Source organism: Fulmarus glacialis, unplaced genomic scaffold (genome assembly GCF_000690835.1).
Source record: "Fulmarus glacialis isolate BGI_N327 unplaced genomic scaffold, ASM69083v1 scaffold1203, whole genome shotgun sequence".
In the NCBI taxonomy this organism is placed as follows: domain Eukaryota; kingdom Metazoa; phylum Chordata; class Aves; order Procellariiformes; family Procellariidae; genus Fulmarus; species Fulmarus glacialis.
In genome coordinates, this window is record NW_009200795.1 from 16457 (window position 1) to 24684 (window position 8228).

An 8228-nucleotide genomic window follows, 5' to 3' on the forward strand; every position below is an offset into this window, starting at 1 on the left:
TGCTGTACTTTTGTATTGCGTGTTTGCCAATAAAAAGAAAAAGTGCATCATTTAATTTTTGGCTAGACAGGCAAATGCAGACCAGTTGCATGGAAGTGTTTGCTCTGGCACCCCTCATTGCTTATGAGAGTCTTTGCTTATGACCTGGATTCTGGGAAGGTGTCCAAGCCCTATGCAGGCTGAAGTGCTTATCTCTTGAGGTTTTTTTTATTATTCTGCACAACAGAATACACAGACCTACTTAGCAAATGCAGACCTACTTAGCAAATGCCCATGCAATTATAGCTCTGTGTCCCACTTCAAATTCTCCCCTCCCCCCCACTGCAAAGGATATGCAATTATAGCTCTCCTTCCAAGGAGTCTTGTTCTTCGGTTCCAGACTGTTCTTTTGCCTTGAACCTTGATGGTGTCTCTTTTCTTTTAATTTGAAAATGTTCTGTGTTAATGATATGGCTTATTTTCAAGGTGACTTGTCATCTTACATTAATCTCTGGAGGAAAAATTAATTCTGAGCAAAATGAATTGTTTTCTGTTTTTATTTGAATACTTGCACAATTTAAAGAAGTGCATGGGGAATTTTTGCTTTGTGCTTTTGGGTCCACGTTACTGATGGAACAGTAGCCTTTTACAAGAAGCTGCTTCAAGAATGGTGTTTCTGAACCTCTTAAACTCCCTTTTCATTTCTATAAGAAAGTCATGTGGCATAACAGATCTGTAGCATTTGTGCAGAGCCCTCGGCGGGTGCCTGAGGAGACTGAAAGCTGTTTGTGCATGGAACAGGTAGAAGCATGGGTGGCAGAAATACGAGCGGGCTTGTGCTGTCTCTCAGTGTGGTGTGTAGCTGTTTCAAAATCAGTTGTTGCTCTAGCGGAAGTATAACTTAACACAAAACCTGTCCTGACTTGCTGCTGGTGGTAGGATCTCAAAACTATCCTGGCTGCCCACTTTTAGCCCTGTTTCCTGCAGAAGTGAGACTTGTGCTATTTTTCCCTTCCCTCTTCTAAGCTTAGATAAAATGTTGGCCAGATCTCACAAAGGGATGGGGGACTGAAGCTTCTACAGGTCTTTAGTTAAGCCATAAGCAGGTTTTGCAGAGAGACCCTGCAGGTGCTTCGACCATGAGAAGGGCAACAGTGGGAGCAGATGCCATTTTGAGGTATCAGGGCATCCACTCAAGAGAGAAGCATTATAATCCATACAAGGGAAAAGAACTTCAATCATAACTTGCCCCTTTGTAGCCATCCATGTGAAAGTCTTGTGCAGTTTAGTTTGCAAGTAGATCGTAGGCAAGACCATAGCAAACCAGGCTTCACTAGTTCTTTTGCATGCAAACCACTTGGGGTTTTTTTGTTGCCCTTTCAGAGGCTACTGGAAGAACTTCCAGTATTAAATGGAGCTGATGCTGTCCCTGACCTTGGGTCTTCTGAGTCAGAAAATGTTTTTAGAACAGCCTTGCTTTTTTAGAATAAAGGAGGACCTGGAAGTTTTGAAAAGTTGAGTAAATACGACTGTGTTTGTATGGCCTGCAGCAGCTTGGACTCTTTATGGCAGGGACTATAGCAGGAGCATTGTTCTACATTTCTGTTCTGGCTTGCACCTCCAGCCCCCCTTCCTCTGCTTTCCCTCTGGCGTTGGTGGCACCCTGTGAGTGTGCTGCGTGGGGAAGGGGAATGGGTTGCCTCCGTTGCTGCTGACTGAGGCTGTGCTGTGGTCAGTTCTGTGTGTTTATCTAGAGAAGAGTAAGCATCCTATGTGTGTTTACTCTCTTACACAGTTGTTTGGCATAGTTCAGTTCTTGCCCTAGACAGTCCAGAGTCTGCTCAGTTAGAGAAGGCAATCTGCTTTTAACTCAGAACAGTGGAGAGCTGTGTATGCTCCTGGTGAAGGAGACTTGCCGTTACCTTTTCCCTGGACTTTTGTGTATTTATTGCAGTACAGCGGTTACCCCTTTCCCCGCCTTTCCCTCTGGAGTGGCAGATGCTTGAGCTTCCTTCCCATCCCCCAGTTTTGCCTCTCAGCGCTTGCTCTTCTGGGATGAAGTGCTGCAGGACTTCCTTCAAAGGGCTTTTTTGGCCAGGAGTCTCCTGGGCTAGCTGTCCTCAGCAGCAGGCCCCTATGGATTCTGGCAGGATTATAAATGCCTGCTTTCCGCTAATGGTTCCTATCACAAGACACAGATAAAAATGGACAGATACATCTTTAATGGATTTATAAACCTCAAAGGATTCGGTTTTCTTTTAAAGCAGGCATCTGGCTTTCTGTCCTGTGCTTTGGCTTCCCTTGGTTACTTCAGAATCGCTGCGTGCTTCTTCCCCTGACTCTCATAGCACAAACCTTTTGTATGGTGTTGGGGGTGATTTCCAATGATGAGTGGGATTTCGGAATGATTTTTAGAAGCGAGGTGGTTTGTTTCTGCAGAACTAATTTTCTGGAACAGCTTAATCTGTTAGTCATCAGTACTGTAAAAAACCCATGGTACCTTTTGTGAAAAATCTGCGCATATGTCCATTTTGTGGTGTATGGCAGAGACCAAAGGGCTCTTCACCACACTAGTTACCTCCAGATGAAGCAAACCTTGGAAAATCCTTTGTTAGGAAGAACAGATCAAATCTGTCTTCATCTTAATCATATCAGTCTTTTCTAGAATAAAGCAAAGGGAACAGCATGTCTTGCTCTTCGCAATTATCTGACCTGAATAAGCCTTATCTTTTTTTTTTTTTATTTAAACCCAGCAATTGATGTAAGAGGGACAAGATTGAGAACTTTATGGTTTATAAGCAAATATACAAAATGTCCTTCCATTTGATGCAATCTTTTGTATTTCAAAAGGGGAAAAAAAAAGTTTTCATTCTGAAGTTTATGTATGACCTAGGGTTTAGTCATATCTGATAGACGGTACATGTCAGAGCAAAGGATGTTATTTTTTTTCCTCCTCTTTGCTGCTTCTACCACTTCGATCTTTGGAAAACAGGATTCCTTTTGAGTTCTTTGTTATTGTAAGCAGCTGGATCATGCAAATGGCAATGTTTGACCTTAGCAGCAAGGTGATAAGAAGCCTGTTAAATTCTTACCTTATTTTTAAATGTACTCTGGGGTATCAGGAAACTGAGAGGCTGTTGAGGAGAGCTGGAGTTTCAGTAAAAATACCTTAAAGCAAGAAAGTCGTTCTGAATAAAGTTACAGAATATTCAAGTTTGTCATCCGGCTAAATTTCAGTATCTTCTGCGTGCCTGGCTCTTATAGCCATGCTTCCTTTCCCATTGAGGATGTGTTGCTTCATCGTCACATCTGATCAACTGCGTAAGACGACTTTGATGCTTTAAAGAAAGATGGTTCATCTTGCAGGGTGGATTATAAACAAATGATTTATAGGCAAATCATGAAGCACAGTAGGAAACTTTTTAAACATTAAGTCTGATTAGAAAGATTAATAAAGGAAATACTTCTTCTGAATGCGGAAGGACAGTATGATATTTGTAGTTCTGTAATTTTAAAATACTTTCTGGATAAGCACTTCCCATGATTTGTTTCCAGTAGCAGTTGTTTTTAATGTTAATAGTCAACTCCTGGACATGCGAGATTGCATTTAAATTCATTAAGTGTATATGTTTCTAAGTGAGTGTGTGGAAATTTTGGAATGCATGAAACTTATCTCAGCGACCCTGTAATATCATAAAGGGCACGTGGTGATTTGCGTCATTTCAAGCAGCGTTTTCCCATACTAATTCTCTTCACTGCATTCTCCAAGTCAAAATTTGAATGGTGCTTATCTAATAGACATCACAGCTGTCCCTTGCTGGAGAGCTGACAGTTCATTCTGGTTGCAGAGGAAATGTATTGTCTGACTGCAGAATTGTTATGGGTTAGAGTGGGCAAAACCACACTGGCTTGACTCCACTCTGGCACAGAGGTAACCTGTGAGGTTGTACATTAGCTCCAGGTGGAAAAAAATTAAGGGGGGTGGGGGGGGCTGCCAAGTTTGAAGGTGCATGTTGAATTTCTAAGGCTGTCAGTTGTCTGCTTAGGCACACCTGATAGCTCTGGCCTCAGTAGTTACAAGCGCTCCTCCTGCTGTGTTGGGCTTGCAAGTCTGGACAAGGATTGTGCATGCACAGGGGCTGTTGCAGTTGATGTCTTCCCTTATTGTTTGGGCTCTCGGGCTGTCTCCTGTTGATGAGACAAGCAGCTCCAGTCTTGATGTCTGTTGTACTTTCCTACTAGAGCTGCTCTTTGAGGCCTTCAATCTCTCTGAAGTTGAGAAGAATAAAATAAAACTAGGAGGGAAAAAATTCTGTGTCTATAGTCAGTGTGATGCGCTTTCCCAAACGGCTTCACTGGTGGTGAACAAATCCTCTTTCAAAACCCACATTAGTACACCTGAAATCTGAATTCCTTTCTGGATCTGATGGGTCCACATCCTTAGATTTAAACACGTACATGCTGAGTTTTTGCGTTACTTACTGATTCGCTCAGATAGCATTTAAAACCCTTCTCCAGGGGGAATAGACTCTGAAGGATTCCAGTGAAGACTAGGGCATGTTATCTCCAATTTTGCATGGAAATGCCTTTAGTTTCTTGCTTTTAAGAAGCAACTAATGCAAACCCAGAAACCTCGTTTCAGGACACTTGGCTCGCATGGTGTAAGTGGGTCAGGAAGTAGTTGACTGGGTAGAGCAGCTTGAAGCTGCTGGAAAAAAAAAATCTTACATGCTCTGTCCATGCACTGCCTCCTGTACTGCTTGGACCTTGTTTTGCTAGCTTAGTGGAAAGCTGTGCTCATTTTTTCTTTCCTTCCAGAGTTAATTTCCTGGCAGGTTAGTGAGCTGAGTTTCCCTCACCAAGGGATTGAATAAATGCTGAGAGCCAGGGAGGAGGTGAGACCTCATGGCTGTGGGGATAGAGGGTGAAATACCCCATTTGTCCTTAAGAGCAGCAAGTTGTTGGGTTGTGTCACACCACCTAGGAAAATCTAACACTCATGTTTGACCAAGTCTGGGTGATAACGCTTTAGTGTTTGTTCCCTAGAGCAAATAAGATCTGTTAAGAGCATGGTGTGACGTGAATTGGTGGCTGTGTTGCCCAGTGTAACACTGGTTACTTCTATCCCTTACCTGTGCCAATACAGCTTTTGGTGGGGCTGTAGTATGTAAGATGACTCATGTAGGAGAAAAGAGGGAGTGGAGCTGCTTGAGAACGCCTGCCAGCAGAAAAGAGTATATATCCATTTGGAAGGTTAGCCTTGCCAGTCAAGATGCCTAGGATGTGAGAGGGCTGGTTGAGGTGTGGGGAGCTTTGCCATGCATGAACAAAATCCTGCACTGTAGCTCTTTGCAATGACATGCATTGCAGGGATGCCTTGGTGTCTGTGGAGGAGCTGACTTAGGTTCATGGCTTGGCCCCAGCCATATCAGAACATGGCGACACCTTACATGGGGGTTTTTTTGCATCATCCTGTTCACTGCTTGTGCTTTGCCTCTCCCCACATTCCCTTCCCAGCTTCCCACAGTAGAGGATTGACTATTTCTTATTTCTTTCTTAATGGTGGTTTAAGGTGATGTATGACACCATGTAGTGCTACCTACTGCTTGTAAGTCTTGAGCATTAAGAAAATAAATGGTAGCTTCAATTTTGAATTACTTACTGTTGGGAAATTTTAAATTGGATTCACAGCTTCAAATCTGAAGGTGTTATCTTTCTTCTGGAGAGACCTAATAGAGAGTGTCTCTTTTCCAGAAATAATTTCCGTTGCTAGTCTGAATTGATACTCTAATATATACCTAACAGGTCCTTCAAAGCATTTGTCATCTCACAAACAACTCTTGTAAGTGCTCTCCATCATCTCTCTTGGCTAGTCAAAGTGACAGACTGAAGAGGAATCTTCTTTTAGCAAAATTAAACTGGCAATAGATAACATGTTGAAAATGGCAGGAAATCTCTCTTTTTATTTTAAAGCACAAAAAATCAAGGCAAAACTACCATGTAGTCTTTTCCCATATATTCATATTTCACTTTTGCCACTGCAAATGGCAGCTAAACAGAAAGAAACCTTATTTCATTGTTAAAATCTAACCATTCGTTGCTCAGTACTTAGAAAATACCTGTCAGCAGGTAATCTACACTAGGTAGAAGCCATCTGTAAACATACTGAGTCTGTTTGCCAAAGCTAGCTTAAATAATGTTTTGAGAAATATGTGCTAATATCAAGCTTGCAGCAAGTGATGGGGGGTGTTTTGTTTTCAATGTTATTGCAGGCACGCCATGGTATTAAATGTAAAGACAACACAAAGGATTAATTTTTAAATTCATAGTCCTTTTGGACTTTACTGTGCAAATAAGTTTTGTTGTTACTGGTTTGTCTTCTGTGGAAAAGATTAAAGGATTTTTTTTCCTTAGTGTCACTGACAGCTCTCTCTTGTCCTACGCCTTCAGAAGAAGTTGATGACAACTCCAAGCACTTGGCACCTCTGAAAATAAGGCTTCTAACTCTCGAAGTTCAGAAAAGCCTTTCCATATTCTGACCTGTTGAATGTGATATTGAAATGAAAGGTAATTTGGAAAAGCGCTTGAGGTCTGTAAGCCTCAAATTTAGCACTACATTTGGCTTATTCTTTTTTAAACACTTCCTAAAATGAAATGGCTTAGCTGTTGTGACAGATACTTTTAAACAACATGGACTTGGCAGCAATGCTTTCTTAGAAGCTTGTTTCACAAGTAGCAATAGGAACAACCTTGCTTTTGATTTGTCATGCTTTAATTTGAAGTTAGTCGGTGACACACAGCAGCTTCCTCCGAGACACTTAGTAGGTGCAGTATATGCATGCAGAAGTGATGGCTGCCTCCAGGTATTTGAGGACATTGGGTGAATTAAAGTGCACCTCTGTAGGAAAAGAATTGGCTTTCACTCCCCTTTAATATGCACTTTAAATCCCTTTAGCTTTTTAACTGTAGAAAAGTGAAGTGCTGCTTTTTTTCCTTGGCTTTCAGAGCGAGGAGAAACAGACTCATCTCCATCTTTATTAGTTAGCAGCAACCAACTTTGCTGTTCTTTCTGGTACCCCTAGGTCACCAAGCTATACTTGCCTCCAGTTTTCTTTTTACTTAGTCTATTGTATGACCGAGCAAACTATACTACTTGACTTACCAGTCTGTTGACTAGTTGCAATCAGCTCTTCTTTATCTCCATTTTCTTTTTTGCTTGTTATGCAGTGTGAATAGTAGCTTTAAAGAAAGCAGAATTGAAGTGATGTTTTTGCAGGCCAGGCTGCTGTAGCTTACCTTCTCCTGTGCCCTCTGAGAGTAGCCCAGGAAGGGCAGGAAGACAGCAGCTGCTGCAGGGAGATCAAAGCACATTTGTTATGCTAAATCAGACAGCAGGGTAAGCTGCAAGCCAAGGCAGAGCTTTCCCTGGGATGAGGTTGGCTTCTGGAGAGCTGGAAGTCAGAAGTGTAGCGCTCTGTTTCCTGGCCTTCTATAGCAAATCCTTAACCTGATCTGAGAAGTATCTGTATGTCCTGGACCACTGAGCGTTTATACTGGGATACAATATAAATGGCTTCCCAACTGCTTCTTTAAAGTGTTTCCGTCCCTGGGCGTGGAGGCTGTGGTGATGTGGCTTTGCTAGAAGACAGTTTTGTCTGACATGGTGGACCATTGCCGTGTCCGAGGAGCACCCTAATGCTGAGGCACTTGAGGTGCTGGCAAGTGCTTGTGATGTAGGAACAGTGACTGTGTTTGCCTTCCACTCACATCAGTGGCTTGTATTTTTTCTTCATGCCTCTTCCCCAGCCCTACCATGGCTGGTTTTTTGCTCCCTGTGATGATTTCTGCTCGCGTGTCTCTTGGGTGTAGCAGGACTCTCTTTTCCACCAGGGCTTGAGTTCTCCCTGGTCTTTTCTGTGCTGTTGTACTGACTCAGCCTCGGTTGGGTGGGTGTCTGCAGCTCAACCCTTTAATCTCCTCCCTGTTCTACTTACTGATCTTTGATCTCTGGTCCCTCCTACAGCCACTCCTTTCGCTTGTCAGATAACAGCTACTTACCTGCTCTCCATGCAGGTACTTGCTGCCCTGAGTATTTACTCTCTGTAGCTGCTTCTTTTCGCCAAATGCCGATGTTTCTGTCTTAATCCCTGTGGGATAGGTCAGATGATGATCTGCACTTGCTTTCTAACCCACCCTCTTTTGGGACAACCAGTTAATTTACATTCTTGGAGTCTGTGTCTTTCAGAAGC